Genomic DNA, 16,134 nt, shown 5'->3' with positions numbered 1-16,134 from the left:
TTGCGAGTAGCAAATTGCTACTCGCAAATAAGGGATACTCCCCATTCATTCCTATGGGCCTCTTGGCCCATAGGAATGAATGGGGAGTATTTGCGAGTAGCAAATTGCTACTCGCAAATAAAGAACATGTAGGAATCGCTATTTTATTAGCAATTCCTACATGAATGCCGTTTTGCGTGTCCTCAATAGCGAGTCGCTATGATTCGCTATTAGGGCCACGCAAAACGGCCCGTACATGAATCAGGCTGATTGTGAACCAAAAAAAGCACACATCTTAGGTCATGAGTGGCTAGAGCAAGAAAAAAACTCACTGCACTTTTCCAAGTAGACAACCATATAAGCCCATGTGAGGGAAATGATCTGATTTTTTCTCTCTCAAGAAAAAAGTAGAGTAAACACACAATTGTCAGAAGTGGGATTTGAACCCACGCCACCAGAAGAGACTGCGACCTGAACGCAGCGCCTTAGACCACTCGGCCATCCTGACTTGCATTTGTGGAACCTTCCACAGGTGAGACAGCCATGCAAGCGGGGTACCGAAAAGGCATGCCCTCAATTTATTCATCCTATTATAAGTACTTCCAACAGATCTTTGAACAATCCATAGAGAGCAGTACCTATGAAGAACTCTTTAGACCTTTAAGGCGAACAAAGAGAAAGTGCTATTAACCAGCCACTTGAACGGCCCAAAGCTCCTTTGAAAATGAGTCAACAGCCACCTCTTGGCTAGCTAAAGCAAATTCAACAAGGAATTTCAATGTCACAACATAGGGTGGAATACGCAAATCTAAGCAGCCCCTGATCACAGCCCTGAGGAAATTGCCGTAAGTGAGCTGGAGTCCAACTGTCTACCAGATGCTAGGCATTCTTCCATATTTGCATGGCCTGTCTGGCCAGGGCATACAAGAGCATGACTCTTCCAGATGAGCTCTTACATGGGTCCTATGCTCATATAGTAAGGACTGCACTTTGTCAGCAAGACTTTATACAACCGAAATATATGAGAAACCCCAGCTCTCTTGACTAGATAAGGACGGAATCACATCCCAGGTGAAGACCAACAGATGCAACTTCCATCAGATGTTAACTTCAAAAAGGAGATTATATCTCCAAAAGTCATGTCAGAAGTGGGATTCGAACCCACACCTCCAGAGGAGACTGCGGCCTAAACACAGCACCTTAGACCACTCGGCCATCCTGACAGTGCAGATTCTTAAGAAATGTATAAAAGTCACTCAGAAACTTCTGCCTCCATGCAAGCCTGAAATAATTTAAACCTTCAAACACAAGGTGCAACTTTATGCACAGGACAATAAACACAGAAGATCACATGTGAAAGCATTTCATTTCACAGGTGTACAATTGTTATGCTTTTAGAATACCTCATACCTCTCACCAGCTATTCAGGGTCCTGTATCCTACTCACAAAATTACCTTGCCTGCGACCTCTCTCTCTGCACAAGCAACTACTGCACAGGAAGTAGGAAGGCAGAAGGTGGGGCATATTATGCAAATGTATGCTGTCATTGTGCCTTGCAGATTCATGCAGGATTTCTAGATCCTTGCTGGATACAAGAGAGCACACCTTGTTTCAGATCAACTGTCCATAGCAGGGAAAGTCTGAGCACATGCAGTCTTTTGCTCTCTAGCCCCTGGCCTGGGACTCACCCTCACTGGCTGAGGCGTGAATTTCTGCATACCAACGTTGCATAGATGGTACGTTTGTGGTCGGTTTGGGATGGGTGGGAGGTCAAAAGCAGGGAAAAGTATGTCGCCTTCACTTCTAGTCTCCTCTTCTAGGCCTACCTGCCGTTCACTCACTCTGTCTTTGTTTCATTCTCTCCTTCCTCAACACCCCTTCTCACTCACTCGCTCTATCACTTGTGCTCTTTCCCCTTGCTCTGCATTTCATAGTGGAAACATCTCTTGAATGGAGCATTAGAAAATGAGGTAACATAAAATTAACAATCTACTTATTGGAAACCAAAAATATCACAAGACTGAATGTAACCCATTTCATTAATAAAAGGGACTTTTTAAGCACCCCCCAAAAAACACATAAAACACCACGAGTGCTAGAAGACTATTATACCAGCTTGAAGACAGAATTGGGCAAATTAATTTGCAGTTGAAACTGAAGTTTGTTACTTATTCAGATATTATATGCACTGCCAATTTTTAGCTGAGATTCTAAAAGAGCTCAGAGACAAAATGGACTTAAAGTTTTGTCAGAAGTGGTATTCGAACCCACGCCTCCAGGAGAGACTGCGGCCTTAACGCAGCGCCTTAGACCACTCGGCCATCCTGACCACATGTTGCTTGATCATCTACAGAGAGGGAACGATATTGTGAACCGAAAAAAGAACACATCTTAGGTCATGAGTGGCTAGAGCAAGAAAAAAACTCACTGCACTTTTCCAAGTAGACAACCATATAAGCCCATGTGAGGGAAATGATCTGATTTTTTCTCTCTCAAGAAAAAAGTAGAGTAAACACACAATTGTCAGAAGTGGGATTTGAACCCACGCCTCCAGAAGAGACTGCGACCTGAACGCAGCGCCTTAGACCACTCGGCCATCCTGACTTGCCCTTGTGGAACCTTCCACAGGTGAGACAGCCATGCAAGCGGGGTACCGAAAAGGCATGCCCTCAATTTATTCATCCTATTATAAGTACTTCCAACAGATCTTTGAACAATCCATAGAGAGCAGTACCTATGAAGAACTCTTTAGACCTTTAAGGCGTACAAAGAGAAAGTGCTATTAACCAGCCACTTGAACGGCCCAAAGCTCCTTTGAAATTGAGTCAACAGCCACCTCTTGGCTAGCTAAAGCAAATTAAACAAGGAATTTCAATGTCACAACATAGGGTGGAATACGCAAATCTAAGCAGCCCCTGATCACAGCCCTGAGGAAATTGCCGTAAGTGAGCTGGAGTCCAACTGTCTACCAGATGCTAGGCATTCTTCCATATTTGCATGGCCTGTCTGGCCAGGGCATACAAGAGCATGACTCTTCCAGATGAGCTCTTACATGGGTCCTATGCTCATATAGTAAGGACTGCACTTTGTCAGCAAGACTTTATACAACCGAAATATATGAGAAACCCCAGCTCTCTTGACTAGATGAGGACGGAATCACATCCCAGGTGAAGACCAACAGATGCAACTTCCATCAGATGTTAACCTCAAAAAGGAGATCATATCTCCAAAAGTCATGTCAGAAGTGGGATTCGAACCCACACCTCCAGAGGAGACTGCGGCCTAAACACAGCGCCTTAGACCACTCGGCCATCCTGACAGTGCAAATTCTTAAGAAATGTATAAAAGTCACTCAGAAATTTCTGCCTCCATGCAAGCCTGAAATAATTTAAACCTTCAAACACAAGGTGCAACTTTATGCACAGGACAATAAACACAGAAGATCACATGTGAAAGCATTTCATTTCACAGGTGTACAATTGTTATGCTTTTAGAATACCTCATACCTCTCACCAGCTATTCAGGGTCCTGTATCCTACTCACAAAATTACCTTGCCTGCGACCTCTCTCTCTACACAAACAACTACTGCACAGGAAGTAGGGAAGGCAGAAGGTGGGGCATATAATGCAAATGTATGCTGTCATTGTGCCTTGCAGATTCATGCAGGAATTCTAGATCCTTGCTGGATACAAGAGAGCAGACCTTGTTTCAGATCAATTGTCCCTAGCAGGGAACGTCTGAGCACATGCAGTCTTTTGCTCTCTAGCCCCTGGCCTGGGACTCACCCTCACTGGCTGAGGCGTGAATTTCTGCATACCAACGTTGCATAGATGGTACGTTTGTGGTCGGTTTGGGATGGGTGGGAGGTCAAAAGCAGGGAAAAGTATGTCCCCTTCACTTCTAGTCTCCTCTTCTAGGCCTACCTGCCGTTCACTCACTCTGTCTTTGTTTCATTCTCTCCTTCCTCAACACCCCTTCTCACTCACTCGCTCTATCACTTGTGCTCTTTCCCCTTGCTCTGCATTTCATAGTGGAAACATCTCTTGAATGGAGCATTAGAAAATGAGGTTACATAAAATTAACAATCTACTTATTGGAAACCAAAAATATCACAAGACTGAATGTAACCCATTTCATAAAAGGGACTTTTTAAGCACCCCCCAAAAAACACATAAAACACCACGAGTGCTAGAAGAATATTATACGAGCTTGAAGACAGAATTGGGCAAATTAATTTGCAGTTGAAACTGAAGTTTGTTACTTATTCAGATATTATATGCACTGCCAATTTTTAGCTGAGATTCTAAAAGAGCTCAGAGACAAAATGGACTTAAAGTTTTGTCAGAAGTGGGATTCGAACCCACGCCTCCAGGAGAGACTGCGGCCTTAAGATAGCGCCTTAGACCACTCGGCCATCCTGACCACATGTTGCTTGATCATCTACAGAGAGGGAAAGATATTGTGAACCAAAAAAAGCACACATCTTAGGTCATGAGTGGCTAGAGCAAGAAAAAAACTCACTGCACTTTTCCAAGTAGACAACCATATAAGCCCATGTGAGGGAAATGATCTGATTTTTTCTCTCTCAAGAAAAAAGTAGAGTAAACACACAATTGTCAGAAGTGGGATTTGAACCCACGCCTCCAGAAGAGACTGCGACCTGAACGCAGCGCCTTAGACCACTCGGCCATCCTGACTTGCATTTGTGGAACCTTCCACAGGTGAGACAGCCATGCAAGCGGGGTACCGAAAAGGCATGCCCTCAATTTATTCATCCTATTATAAGTACTTCCAACAGATCTTTGAACAATCCATAGAGAGCAGTACCTATGAAGAACTCTTTAGACCTTTAAGGTGTACAAAGAGAAAGTGCTATTAACCAGCCACTTGAACGGCCCAAAGCTCCTTTGAAATTGAGTCAACAGCCACCTCTTGGCTAGCTAAAGCAAATTCAACAAGGAATTTCAATGTCACAACATAGGGTGGAATACGCAAATCTAAGCAGCCCCTGATCACAGCCCTGAGGAAATTGCCGTAAGTGAGCTGGAGTCCAACTGTCTACCAGATGCTAGGCATTCTTCCATATTTGCATGGCCTGTCTGGCCAGGGCATACAAGAGCATGACTCTTCCAGATGAGCTCTTACATGGGTCCTATGCTCATATAGTAAGGACTGCACTTTGTCAGCAAGACTTTATACAACTGAAATATATGAGAAACCCCAGCTCTCTTGACTAGATGAGGACGGAATCACATCCCAGGTGAAGACCAACAGATGCAACTTCCATCAGATGTTAACCTAAAAAAGGAGATTATATCTCCAAAAGTCATGTCAGAAGTGGGATTCGATCCCACACCTCCAGAGGAGACTGCGGCCTAAACACAGCGCCTTAGACCACTCGGCCATCCTGGCAGTGCAGATTCTTAAGAAATGTATAAAAGTCACTCAGAAATTTCTGCCTCCATGCAAGCCTGAAATAATTTAAACCTTCAAACACAAGGTGCAACTTTATGCACAGGACAATAAACACAGAAGATCACATGTGAAAGCATTTCATTTCACAGGTGTACGTTTGTTATGCTTTTAGAATACCTCATACCTCTCACCAGCTATTCAGGGTCCTGTATCCTACTCACAAAATTACCTTGCCTGCGACCTCTCTCTCTACACAAACAACTACTGCACAGGAAGTAGGAAGGCAGAAGGTGGGGCATATTATGCAAATGTATGCTGTCATTGTGCCTTGCAGATTCCTGCAGGATTTCTAGATCCTTGCTGGATACAAGAGAGCACACCTTGTTTCAGATCAACTGTCCCTAGCAGGGAAAGTCTGAGCACATGCAGTCTTTTGCTCTCTAGCCCCTGGCCTGGGACTCACCCTCACTGGCTGAGGCGTGAATTTCTGCATACCAACGTTGCATAGATGGTACGTTTGTGGTCGGTTTGGGATGGGTGGGAGGTCAAAAGCAGGGAAAAGTATGTCGCCTTCACTTCTAGTCTCCTCTTCTAGGCCTACCTGTTGTTCACTCACTCTGTCTTTGTTTCATTCTCTCCTTCCTCAACACCCCTTCTCACTCACTCGCTCTATCACTTGTGCTCTTTCCCCTTGCTCTGCATTTCATAGTGGAAACATCTCTTGAATGGAGCATTAGAAAATGAGGTTACATAAAATTAACAATCTACTTATTGGAAACCAAAAATATCACAAGACTGAATGTAACCCATTTCATTAATAAAAGGGACTTTTTAAGCACCCCCCAAAAAACACATAAAACACCACGAGTGCTAGAAGACTATTATACCAGCTTGAAGACAGAATTGGGCTAATTAATTTGCAGTTGAAACTGAAGTTTGTTACTTATTCAGATATTATATGCACTGCCAATTTTTAGCTGAGATTCTAAAAGAACTCAGAGATAAAATGGACTTAAAGTTTTGTCAGAAGTGGGATTCAAACCCACGCCTCCAGGAGAGACTGCGGCCTTAACGCAGCGCCTTAGACCACTCGGCCATCCTGACCACATGTTGCTTGATCATCTACAGAGAGGGAAAGATATTGTGAACCGAAAAAAGAACACATCTTAGGTCATGAGTGGCTAGAGCAAGAAAAAAAATCACTGCACTTTTCCAAGTAGACAACCATATAAGCCCATGTGAGGGAAATGATCTGATTTTTTCTTTCTCAAGAAAAAAGTAGAGTAAACACACAATTGTCAGAAGTGGAATTTGAACCCACGCCTCCAGAAGAGACTGCGACCTGAACGCAGCGCCTTAGACCACTCGGCCATCCTGACTTGCCTTTGTTGAATCTTCCACAGGCCAGACAGCCATGGAAGTGGGGTACCGAAAAGGCATGCCCTCAATTTATTTATCCTATTATAAGTACTTCCAACAGATCTTTGAACAATCCATAGAGAGCAGTACCTATGAAGAACTCTTTAGACCTTTAAGGCGTACAAAGAGAAAGTGCTATTAACCAGCCACTTGAACGGCCCAAAGCTGCTTTGAAATTGAGTCACCAGCCACCTCTTGGCTAGCTAAAGCAAATTCAACAAGGAATTTCAATGTCACAACATAGGGTGGAATACGCAAATCTAAGCAGCCCCTGATCACAGCCCTGAGGAAATTGCCGTAAGTGTGCTGGAGTCCAACTGTCTACCAGATGCTAGGCATTCCTCCATATTTGCATGGCCGGTCTGGCCAGGGCATACAAGAGCATGACTCTTCCAGATGAGCTCTTACATGGGTCCTATGCTCATATATTAAGGACTGCACTTTGTCAGCAAGACTTTATACAACCGAAATATATGAGAAACCCCAGCTCTCTTGACTAGATGAGGACGGAATCACATCCCAGGTGAAGACCAACAGATGCAACTTCCATCAGATGTTAACCTGAAAAAGGAGATTATATCTCCAAAAGTCATGTCAGAAGTGGGATTCGAACCCACGCCTCCAGAGGAGATTGTGGCCTAAACACAGCGCCTTAGACCACTCGGCCATCCTGACAGCGCAGAGTCTTAAGAAATGTATAAAAGTCACTCGGAAATTTCTGCCTCCATGCAAGCCTGAAATAATTTAAACCTTCAAACACAAGGTGCAACTTTATGCACAGGACAATAAACACAGAAGATCACATGTGAAAGCATTTCATTTCACAGGTGTACAATTTTTATGCTTTTAGAATACCTCATACCTCTCACCAGCTATTTAGGGTCCTGTATCCTACTCACCAAATTACCTTGCCTGCGACCTCTCTCTCTACACAAACAACTACTGCACAGGAAGTAGGAAGGCAGAAGGTGGGGCATATTATGCAAATGTATGCTGTCATTGTGCCTTGCAGATTCATGCAGGAATTCTAGATCCTTGCTGGATACAAGAGAGCAGACCTTGTTTCAGATCAACTGTCCCTAGCAGGGAACGTCTGAGCACATGCAGTCTTTTGCTCTCTAGCCCCTGGCCTGGGACTCACCCTCACTGGCTGAGGCGTGAATTTCTGCATACCAACGTTGCATAGATGGTACGTTTGTGGTCGGTTTGGGATGGGTGGGAGGTCAAAAGCAGGGAAAAGTATGTCCCCTTCACTTCTAGTCTCCTCTTCTAGGCCTACCTGCCGTTCACTCACTCTGTCTTTGTTTCATTCTCTCCTTCCTCAACACCCCTTCTCACTCACTCGCTCTATCACTTGTGCTCTTTCCCCTTGCTCTGCATTTCATAGTGGAAACATCTCTTGAATGGAGCATTAGAAAATGAGGTTACATAAAATTAACAATCTACTTATTGGAAACCAAAAATATCACAAGACTGAATGTAACCCATTTCATAAAAGGGACTTTTTAAGCACCCCCCAAAAAACACATAAAACACCACGAGTGCTAGAAGAATATTATACGAGCTTGAAGACAGAATTGGGCAAATTAATTTGCAGTTGAAACTGAAGTTTGTTACTTATTCAGATATTGTATGCACTGCCAATTTTTAGCTGAGATTCTAAAAGAGCTCAGAGACAAAATGGACTTAAAGTTTTGTCAGAAGTGGGATTCGAACCCACGTCTCCAGGAGAGACTGCGGCCTTAAGGCAGCGCCTTAGACCACTCGGCCATCCTGACCACATGTTGCTTGATCATCTACAGAGAGGGAAAGATATTGTGAACCAAAAAAAGCACACATCTTAGGTCATGAGTGGCTAGAGCAAGAAAAAAACTCACTGCACTTTTCCAAGTAGACAACCATATAAGCCCATGTGAGGGAAATGATCTGATTTTTTCTCTCTCAAGAAAAAAGTAGAGTAAACACACAATTGTCAGAAGTGGGATTTGAACCCACGCCACCAGAAGAGACTGCGACCTGAACGCAGCGCCTTAGACCACTCGGCCATCCTGACTTGCATTTGTGGAACCTTCCACAGGTGAGACAGCCATGCAAGCGGGGTACCGAAAAGGCATGCCCTCAATTTATTCATCCTATTATAAGTACTTCCAACAGATCTTTGAACAATCCATAGAGAGCAGTACCTATGAAGAACTCTTTAGACCTTTAAGGCGAACAAAGAGAAAGTGCTATTAACCAGCCACTTGAACGGCCCAAAGCTCCTTTGAAAATGAGTCAACAGCCACCTCTTGGCTAGCTAAAGCAAATTCAACAAGGAATTTCAATGTCACAACATAGGGTGGAATACGCAAATCTAAGCAGCCCCTGATCACAGCCCTGAGGAAATTGCCGTAAGTGAGCTGGAGTCCAACTGTCTACCAGATGCTAGGCATTCTTCCATATTTGCATGGCCTGTCTGGCCAGGGCATACAAGAGCATGACTCTTCCAGATGAGCTCTTACATGGGTCCTATGCTCATATAGTAAGGACTGCACTTTGTCAGCAAGACTTTATACAACCGAAATATATGAGAAACCCCAGCTCTCTTGACTAGATAAGGACGGAATCACATCCCAGGTGAAGACCAACAGATGCAACTTCCATCAGATGTTAACTTCAAAAAGGAGATTATATCTCCAAAAGTCATGTCAGAAGTGGGATTCGAACCCACACCTCCAGAGGAGACTGCGGCCTAAACACAGCACCTTAGACCACTCGGCCATCCTGACAGTGCAGATTCTTAAGAAATGTATAAAAGTCACTCAGAAACTTCTGCCTCCATGCAAGCCTGAAATAATTTAAACCTTCAAACACAAGGTGCAACTTTATGCACAGGACAATAAACACAGAAGATCACATGTGAAAGCATTTCATTTCACAGGTGTACAATTGTTATGCTTTTAGAATACCTCATACCTCTCACCAGCTATTCAGGGTCCTGTATCCTACTCACAAAATTACCTTGCCTGCGACCTCTCTCTCTGCACAAGCAACTACTGCACAGGAAGTAGGAAGGCAGAAGGTGGGGCATATTATGCAAATGTATGCTGTCATTGTGCCTTGCAGATTCATGCAGGATTTCTAGATCCTTGCTGGATACAAGAGAGCACACCTTGTTTCAGATCAACTGTCCATAGCAGGGAAAGTCTGAGCACATGCAGTCTTTTGCTCTCTAGCCCCTGGCCTGGGACTCACCCTCACTGGCTGAGGCGTGAATTTCTGCATACCAACGTTGCATAGATGGTACGTTTGTGGTCGGTTTGGGATGGGTGGGAGGTCAAAAGCAGGGAAAAGTATGTCGCCTTCACTTCTAGTCTCCTCTTCTAGGCCTACCTGCCGTTCACTCACTCTGTCTTTGTTTCATTCTCTCCTTCCTCAACACCCCTTCTCACTCACTCGCTCTATCACTTGTGCTCTTTCCCCTTGCTCTGCATTTCATAGTGGAAACATCTCTTGAATGGAGCATTAGAAAATGAGGTAACATAAAATTAACAATCTACTTATTGGAAACCAAAAATATCACAAGACTGAATGTAACCCATTTCATTAATAAAAGGGACTTTTTAAGCACCCCCCAAAAAACACATAAAACACCACGAGTGCTAGAAGACTATTATACCAGCTTGAAGACAGAATTGGGCAAATTAATTTGCAGTTGAAACTGAAGTTTGTTACTTATTCAGATATTATATGCACTGCCAATTTTTAGCTGAGATTCTAAAAGAGCTCAGAGACAAAATGGACTTAAAGTTTTGTCAGAAGTGGTATTCGAACCCACACCTCCAGGAGAGACTGCGGCCTTAACGCAGCGCCTTAGACCACTCGGCCATCCTGACCACATGTTGCTTGATCATCTACAGAGAGGGAACGATATTGTGAACCGAAAAAAGAACACATCTTAGGTCATGAGTGGCTAGAGCAAGAAAAAAACTCACTGCACTTTTCCAAGTAGACAACCATATAAGCCCATGTGAGGGAAATGATCTGATTTTTTCTCTCTCAAGAAAAAAGTAGAGTAAACACACAATTGTCAGAAGTGGGATTTGAACCCACGCCTCCAGAAGAGACTGCGACCTGAACGCAGCGCCTTAGACCACTCGGCCATCCTGACTTGCCCTTGTGGAACCTTCCACAGGTGAGACAGCCATGCAAGCGGGGTACCGAAAAGGCATGCCCTCAATTTATTCATCCTATTATAAGTACTTCCAACAGATCTTTGAACAATCCATAGAGAGCAGTACCTATGAAGAACTCTTTAGACCTTTAAGGCGTACAAAGAGAAAGTGCTATTAACCAGCCACTTGAACGGCCCAAAGCTCCTTTGAAATTGAGTCAACAGCCACCTCTTGGCTAGCTAAAGCAAATTAAACAAGGAATTTCAATGTCACAACATAGGGTGGAATACGCAAATCTAAGCAGCCCCTGATCACAGCCCTGAGGAAATTGCCGTAAGTGAGCTGGAGTCCAACTGTCTACCAGATGCTAGGCATTCTTCCATATTTGCATGGCCTGTCTGGCCAGGGCATACAAGAGCATGACTCTTCCAGATGAGCTCTTACATGGGTCCTATGCTCATATAGTAAGGACTGCACTTTGTCAGCAAGACTTTATACAACCGAAATATATGAGAAACCCCAGCTCTCTTGATTAGATGAGGACGGAATCACATCCCAGGTGAAGACCAACAGATGCAACTTCCATCAGATGTTAACCTCAAAAAGGAGATCATATCTCCAAAAGTCATGTCAGAAGTGGGATTCGAACCCACACCTCCAGAGGAGACTGCGGCCTAAACACAGCGCCTTAGACCACTCGGCCATCCTGACAGTGCAAATTCTTAAGAAATGTATAAAAGTCACTCAGAAATTTCTGCCTCCATGCAAGCCTGAAATAATTTAAACCTTCAAACACAAGGTGCAACTTTATGCACAGGACAATAAACACAGAAGATCACATGTGAAAGCATTTCATTTCACAGGTGTACAATTGTTATGCTTTTAGAATACCTCATACCTCTCACCAGCTATTCAGGGTCCTGTATCCTACTCACAAAATTACCTTGCCTGCGACCTCTCTCTCTACACAAACAACTACTGCACAGGAAGTAGGGAAGGCAGAAGGTGGGGCATATTATGCAAATGTATGCTGTCATTGTGCCTTGCAGATTCATGCAGGAATTCTAGATCCTTGCTGGATACAAGAGAGCAGACCTTGTTTCAGATCAATTGTCCCTAGCAGGGAACGTCTGAGCACATGCAGTCTTTTGCTCTCTAGCCCCTGGCCTGGGACTCACCCTCACTGGCTGAGGCGTGAATTTCAACATACCAACGTTGCATAGATGGTACGTTTGTGGTCGGTTTGGGATGGGTGGGAGGTCAAAAGCAGGGAAAAGTATGTCCCCTTCACTTCTAGTCTCCTCTTCTAGGCCTACCTGCCGTTCACTCACTCTGTCTTTGTTTCATTCTCTCCTTCCTCAACACCCCTTCTCACTCACTCGCTCTATCACTTGTGCTCTTTCCCCTTGCTCTGCATTTCATAGTGGAAACATCTCTTGAATGGAGCATTAGAAAATGAGGTAACATAAAATTAACAATCTACTTATTGGAAACCAAAAATATCACAAGACTGAATGTAACCCATTTCATTAATAAAAGGGACTTTTTAAGCACCCCCCAAAAAACACATAAAACACCACGAGTGCTAGAAGACTATTATACCAGCTTGAAGACAGAATTGGGCAAATTAATTTGCAGTTGAAACTGAAGTTTGTTACTTATTCAGATATTATATGCACTGCCAATTTTTAGCTGAGATTCTAAAAGAACTCAGAGATAAAATGGACTTAAAGTTTTGTCAGAAGTGGGATTCGAACCCACACCTCCAGGAGAGACTGCGGCCTTAACGCAGCGCCTTAGACCACTCGGCCATCCTGACCACATGTTGCTTGATCATCTACAGAGAGGGAAAGATATTGTGAACCGAAAAAAGAACACATCTTAGGTCATGAGTGGCTAGAGCAAGAAAAAAACTCACTGCACTTTTCCAAGTAGCCAACCATATAAGCCCATGTGAGGGAAATGATCTGATTTTTTCTCTCTCGAAAAAAAAGTAGAGTAAACACACAATTGTCAGAAGTGGGATTTGAACCCACGCCTCCAGAAGAGACTGCGACCTGACCCCAGCGCCTTAGACCACTCAGCCATCCTGACTTGCATTTGTGGAACTTTCCACAGGCCAGACAGCCATGCAAGTGGGGTACCGAAAAGGCACGCCCTCAATTTATTTATCCTATTATAAGTACTTCCAACAGATCTTTGAACAATCCATAGAGAGCAGTACCTATGAAGAACTCTTTAGACCTTTAAGTCGTACAAAGAGAAAGTGCTATTAACCAGCCATTTGAACGGCCCAAAGCTGCTTTGAAATTGAGTCAACAGCCACCTCTTGGCTAGCTAAAGCAAATTCAACAAAGAATTTCAATGTCACAACATAGGGTGGAATACGCAAATCTAAGCAGCCCCTGATCACAGCCCTGAGGAAATTGCCGTAAGTGAGCTGGAGTCCAACTGTCTACCAGATGCTAGGCATTCTTCCATATTTGCATGGCCTGTCTGGCCAGGGCATACAAGAGCATGACTCTTCCAGATGAGCTCTTACATGGGTCCTATGCTCATATAGTAAGGACTACACTTTGTCAGCAAGACTTTATACAACCGAAATATATGAGAAACCCCAGCTCTCTTGACTAGATGAGGACGGAATCACATCCCAGGTGAAGACCAACAGATGCAACTTCCATCAGATGTTAACCTCAAAAAGGAGGTTATATCTCCAAAAGTCATGTCAGAAGTGGGATTCGAACCCACACCTCCAGAGGAGACGGCGGCCTAAACACAGCGCCTTAGACCACTCGGCCATCCTGACAGTGCAGAGTCTTAAGAAATGTATAAAAGTCACTCAGAAATTTCTGCCTCCATGCAAGCCTGAAATAATTTAAACCTTCAAACACAAGGTGCAACTTTATGCACAGGACAATAAACACAGAAGATCACATGTGAAAGCATTTCATTTCACAGGTGTACAATTTTTATGCTTTTAGAATACCTCATACCTCTCACCGGTTATTTAGGGTCCTGTATCCTACTCACAAAATTACCTTGCCTGTGACCTCTTTCTCTACACAAACAACTACTGCACAGGAAGTAGGAAGGCAGAAGGTGGGGCATATAATGCAAATGTATGCTGTCATTGTGCCTTGCAGATTCATGCAGGAATTCTAGATCCTTGCTGGATACAAGAGAGCAGACCTTGTTTCAGATCAATTGTCCCTAGCAGGGAACGTCTGAGCACATGCAGTCTTTTGCTCTCTAGCCCCTGGCCTGGGACTCACCCTCACTGGCTGAGGCGTGAATTTCTGCATACCAACGTTGCATAGATGGTACGTTTGTGGTCGGTTTGGGATGGGTGGGAGGTCAAAAGCAGGGAAAAGTATGTCCCCTTCACTTCTAGTCTCCTCTTCTAGGCCTACCTGCCGTTCACTCACTCTGTCTTTGTTTCATTCTCTCCTTCCTCAACACCCCTTCTCACTCACTCGCTCTATCACTTGTGCTCTTTCCCCTTGCTCTGCATTTCATAGTGGAAACATCTCTTGAATGGAGCATTAGAAAATGAGGTTACATAAAATTAACAATCTACTTATTGGAAACCAAAAATATCACAAGACTGAATGTAACCCATTTCATAAAAGGGACTTTTTAAGCACCCCCCAAAAAACACATAAAACACCACGAGTGCTAGAAGAATATTATACGAGCTTGAAGACAGAATTGGGCAAATTAATTTGCAGTTGAAACTGAAGTTTGTTACTTATTCAGATATTATATGCACTGCCAATTTTTAGCTGAGATTCTAAAAGAGCTCAGAGACAAAATGGACTTAAAGTTTTGTCAGAAGTGGGATTCGAACCCACGCCTCCAGGAGAGACTGCGGCCTTAAGATAGCGCCTTAGACCACTCGGCCATCCTGACCACATGTTGCTTGATCATCTACAGAGAGGGAAAGATATTGTGAACCAAAAAAAGCACACATCTTAGGTCATGAGTGGCTAGAGCAAGAAAAAAACTCACTGCACTTTTCCAAGTAGACAACCATATAAGCCCATGTGAGGGAAATGATCTGATTTTTTCTCTCTCAAGAAAAAAGTAGAGTAAACACACAATTGTCAGAAGTGGGATTTGAACCCACGCCTCCAGAAGAGACTGCGACCTGAACGCAGCGCCTTAGACCACTCGGCCATCCTGACTTGCATTTGTGGAACCTTCCACAGGTGAGACAGCCATGCAAGCGGGGTACCGAAAAGGCATGCCCTCAATTTATTCATCCTATTATAAGTACTTCCAACAGATCTTTGAACAATCCATAGAGAGCAGTACCTATGAAGAACTCTTTAGACCTTTAAGGTGTACAAAGAGAAAGTGCTATTAACCAGCCACTTGAACGGCCCAAAGCTCCTTTGAAATTGAGTCAACAGCCACCTCTTGGCTAGCTAAAGCAAATTCAACAAGGAATTTCAATGTCACAACATAGGGTGGAATACGCAAATCTAAGCAGCCCCTGATCACAGCCCTGAGGAAATTGCCGTAAGTGAGCTGGAGTCCAACTGTCTACCAGATGCTAGGCATTCTTCCATATTTGCATGGCCTGTCTGGCCAGGGCATACAAGAGCATGACTCTTCCAGATGAGCTCTTACATGGGTCCTATGCTCATATAGTAAGGACTGCACTTTGTCAGCAAGACTTTATACAACTGAAATATATGAGAAACCCCAGCTCTCTTGACTAGATGAGGACGGAATCACATCCCAGGTGAAGACCAACAGATGCAACTTCCATCAGATGTTAACCTAAAAAAGGAGATTATATCTCCAAAAGTCATGTCAGAAGTGGGATTCGATCCCACACCTCCAGAGGAGACTGCGGCCTAAACACAGCGCCTTAGACCACTCGGCCATCCTGGCAGTGCAGATTCTTAAGAAATGTATAAAAGTCACTCAGAAATTTCTGCCTCCATGCAAGCCTGAAATAATTTAAACCTTCAAACACAAGGTGCAACTTTATGCACAGGACAATAAACACAGAAGATCACATGTGAAAGCATTTCATTTCACAGGTGTACGTTTGTTATGCTTTTAGAATACCTCATACCTCTCACCAGCTATTCAGGGTCCTGTATCCTACTCACAAAATTACCTTGCCTGCGACCTCTCTCTCTACACAAACA

At 43.8% G+C, this 16,134-nt stretch overlaps 13 non-coding genes across 13 annotated transcripts; all 13 read right to left on the bottom strand.

The window, feature by feature from the left end:
* Nucleotides 1-404: 404 nt before the first annotated feature.
* Nucleotides 405-487, bottom strand: TRNAL-CAG (transfer RNA leucine (anticodon CAG)). Its single transcript has one exon. It is a non-coding gene; the product is annotated as a tRNA-Leu (tRNA).
* Nucleotides 488-1,119: 632 nt separating this feature from the next.
* TRNAL-UAG (transfer RNA leucine (anticodon UAG)) lies at nt 1,120-1,202 on the bottom strand. Its single transcript has one exon. It is a non-coding gene; the product is annotated as a tRNA-Leu (tRNA).
* A 1,299-nt stretch (nt 1,203-2,501) lies between these two features.
* Nucleotides 2,502-2,584, bottom strand: TRNAL-CAG (transfer RNA leucine (anticodon CAG)). Its single transcript has one exon. It is a non-coding gene; the product is annotated as a tRNA-Leu (tRNA).
* Nucleotides 2,585-3,216: 632 nt separating this feature from the next.
* TRNAL-UAG (transfer RNA leucine (anticodon UAG)) lies at nt 3,217-3,299 on the bottom strand. The gene has a single exon. It is a non-coding gene; the product is annotated as a tRNA-Leu (tRNA).
* A 1,296-nt stretch (nt 3,300-4,595) lies between these two features.
* TRNAL-CAG (transfer RNA leucine (anticodon CAG)) lies at nt 4,596-4,678 on the bottom strand. Its single transcript has one exon. It is a non-coding gene; the product is annotated as a tRNA-Leu (tRNA).
* Nucleotides 4,679-6,417: 1,739 nt separating this feature from the next.
* Nucleotides 6,418-6,500, bottom strand: TRNAL-AAG (transfer RNA leucine (anticodon AAG)). Its single transcript has one exon. It is a non-coding gene; the product is annotated as a tRNA-Leu (tRNA).
* Nucleotides 6,501-8,785: 2,285 nt separating this feature from the next.
* On the bottom strand, nt 8,786-8,868 carry TRNAL-CAG (transfer RNA leucine (anticodon CAG)). Its single transcript has one exon. It is a non-coding gene; the product is annotated as a tRNA-Leu (tRNA).
* A 632-nt stretch (nt 8,869-9,500) lies between these two features.
* On the bottom strand, nt 9,501-9,583 carry TRNAL-UAG (transfer RNA leucine (anticodon UAG)). Its single transcript has one exon. It is a non-coding gene; the product is annotated as a tRNA-Leu (tRNA).
* A 1,299-nt stretch (nt 9,584-10,882) lies between these two features.
* On the bottom strand, nt 10,883-10,965 carry TRNAL-CAG (transfer RNA leucine (anticodon CAG)). Its single transcript has one exon. It is a non-coding gene; the product is annotated as a tRNA-Leu (tRNA).
* A 632-nt stretch (nt 10,966-11,597) lies between these two features.
* On the bottom strand, nt 11,598-11,680 carry TRNAL-UAG (transfer RNA leucine (anticodon UAG)). The gene has a single exon. It is a non-coding gene; the product is annotated as a tRNA-Leu (tRNA).
* Nucleotides 11,681-12,705: 1,025 nt separating this feature from the next.
* TRNAL-AAG (transfer RNA leucine (anticodon AAG)) lies at nt 12,706-12,788 on the bottom strand. Its single transcript has one exon. It is a non-coding gene; the product is annotated as a tRNA-Leu (tRNA).
* Nucleotides 12,789-13,695: 907 nt separating this feature from the next.
* On the bottom strand, nt 13,696-13,778 carry TRNAL-UAG (transfer RNA leucine (anticodon UAG)). Its single transcript has one exon. It is a non-coding gene; the product is annotated as a tRNA-Leu (tRNA).
* A 1,295-nt stretch (nt 13,779-15,073) lies between these two features.
* Nucleotides 15,074-15,156, bottom strand: TRNAL-CAG (transfer RNA leucine (anticodon CAG)). The gene has a single exon. It is a non-coding gene; the product is annotated as a tRNA-Leu (tRNA).
* Nucleotides 15,157-16,134: the final 978 nt, after the last annotated feature.

The sequence above is a fragment of the Lissotriton vulgaris genome, chromosome 8 (assembly GCF_964263255.1).
Source record: "Lissotriton vulgaris chromosome 8, aLisVul1.2, whole genome shotgun sequence".
Lineage (NCBI taxonomy): Eukaryota > Metazoa > Chordata > Amphibia > Caudata > Salamandridae > Lissotriton > Lissotriton vulgaris.
The sequence above is the reverse complement of the archived record's forward strand: the minus strand, read 5'-3'. Positions and strand labels throughout refer to the sequence as shown.